The sequence below is a fragment of the Dreissena polymorpha genome, chromosome 13 (genome assembly GCF_020536995.1).
Source record: "Dreissena polymorpha isolate Duluth1 chromosome 13, UMN_Dpol_1.0, whole genome shotgun sequence".
In the NCBI taxonomy this organism is placed as follows: Eukaryota; Metazoa; Mollusca; class Bivalvia; order Myida; family Dreissenidae; genus Dreissena; species Dreissena polymorpha.
In genome coordinates, this window is record NC_068367.1 from 7,683,378 (window position 1) to 7,686,157 (window position 2,780).

Here is a 2,780-nt window from a genome sequence, read left to right on the forward strand (position 1 = left end):
CAACAGCAGTATCTGATGGAAGTTACAGCAGCTATTTATGGTCTCTGAACCTTAATGCAGCCATCAAACATGTCAGGTAAATTGGCCAATGGTGGAGATGAAATTAGCAAATCACTGTGTTACATATGGCTGAGTTTTGCTGCTTTATAATAATGCAGGAAAGTAAATGTCCAAAGTGATGGAAAAGATTCAGAAGGAAACCATTGTTTCTCAAATAGTCATAATTATCATATGTAATTGTTTCGCACTCACCCTTCTATGCATTACAATAAGGGAGTCCACTCTAATACATTTTATGCCTTTAAAATAACTAGAGATTTGTCACAGACGTGACGTATACCCCCACATGATGCATTGACACAGACTATTTTGCATGCTGTCTTCACAAAACAAGAGAATCTAATTTATGGCGATTTTTAAGAATTATTATGCCATTATCATTAATGGCCATTTTTGACCTTTGAACTCAAAGTGTGACCTTGACCTTGGAGATATCGACGTAATTCTTTCGTGCGACACAGCATCCAATGATGGTGAACAAATGATTTTAAAATCTCACAATGAATGACATAGTTATGACCCGGACTTGCTCATTTATGGCCATTTTTTACCTTTGAACTCAGTGTGACCTTGTCCTTGGAGATATCAAAGTAATTCTTTCGCGCGACACATCGTTCAATGATGATGAACAAATGTGCCAAATGATTTGAAAATCCCACTATGAACGACATAGTTATAGCCCGGACAAGCTCATTTATGGCCATTTTTGACTTTTGAACTCAAAGTGTGACCTTGACCTTAGAGATATCGACGTAATTATTTCGCGCAACACACTGTCCAATGATGGTGAACAAATGTGCCAAATGTTTTTAAAATCTCACAATGAACGACATAATTATGGCCCAGACAAGCTCATTGTTGGCCATTTTTGACCTTTGAACTCAAAGTGTGACCTTGACCTTGGAGATATCGACGTAATTCTTTCGCAAGACACACTGTCCAATGATGGTGAACAAATGTGCCCAATGATTTTAAAATCTCACAATGAACGACATAGTCATTGCCCGGACAAGCTCATGTATGGCCATTTTGACTTTTGAACTCAAAGTGTGACCTTGACCTTGGAGATATCAACGTAATTCTTTCGCGCGATACACTGTCCAATTATGGTGAACAAATGTGCCAAATGATTTTAAAATCTCACAATAAAAGACAAAGTTATGGCCCGGACAAGCTCATTTATGGCCATTTTGACCTTTGAACTCAAAGTGTGACCTTGACCTTTGAGATATCGACGAGATTCTTTTGCGCGACACACGGTCAAATGATGGTGAACAAATGTGCCAAATGATTTTAAAATCTCACAATAAACAACATAGTTATTGCCCGGACAAGATTTCGGGACAGACCGACAGACAGACCGACCGACAGACAGACCGACAAAGTGACTCTTATATAGCCCCCATTACCAATGGTAATGGGGGTATAAAAATGCATTTTACATAATTTTCTTCTATATCACATAAGTACGTGTTTTTTTTGTTGGTATTTTGGTGTTCATTGGGAAAAGTTCATTCCTTATGTATAAGGGAAAGAAATCATTAATAAAACAGATACAATTTAGCATAAATTTTAGATGTTGAATAACTCTGACTACATTTTTGTTAAGATAAAATGATTTGCAATAAAGAAAGAACTTGACATTGTGTGTACAAATTAATATTAGAAGGTTAACTGCCAAAACTTCAAGGTAGTGAATAATAAAACTTACAGATGAACAATAATTATGTTGATGACAATGATAATTATAATACTGGTAGTAAAATAGTAATTATTATAATAATGATTATAACAAAAAAGAAGGGATCGATGTAAAACTATTTTGCTGTCTGTATTCTATAGATAATCAAACTGAGAATTGTGTGTCAGTATAACATAAGAGTCATTGTCAATGTGAATGAGCGCAACCTTCGAACACATAAACAATGTCACATATCACATATGTAATGGATAGGCAGGTAATCAGTTTGCACTTGATAGCTTCCATGTAGAAATACCCAGTATCATAAACTACTCAAAGGCTTGATTGTATTGCTTCAATTTTAAATCTACCTACAAACTGTAAAATCATTTGGATAAAAAATTTGACATTTTAAGTTTGTTAAACACATCTTTTACAACAGTCAAAATAACAATAATGAAGTTAAACCATCAGTACACAATATCAAGCTGGTTAAAACAACACATTGTGTACAAACAAAGTGTTTGTTTTTTCAACTGATAATGGTAAGAATTTACAAAATTAAAGAAATTGACCACTGACCACCAGTCTCTAAAATATGAGATCAACCAATCAGTTATCTCTTAGTGCCACCACATGGTGGCACAAACAAAGAGTGCTGGAGTAACCGAAATGGAATTTATGTCTCAAAATTTAGTAGCCGGAGCAATCAATTAAACGGTGAATGGAAAACCACTTTTTATGGCTAATTTTATATATTTGGGCTCTATTTTTGGTCATACTTCAAATAGCAACAAGATGTGTTTGAGAAACACTATGCCCCCCAGCAGGCCAAATATGAAGTTGCTATGTAGTGTATATTAAATGAGCAATTTTGACCCATATATTTGACCTTTGACCTTGAAGGATGACCTTGACCTTTCACCACTAAAAATGTGCAGCTCCATGAGATACACATGCATGCCAAATATGAAGTTGCTATGTTCAATATTGCAAAAGTTATGGCAAATGTTTGACATGCTATGTACAATAGTTAAAA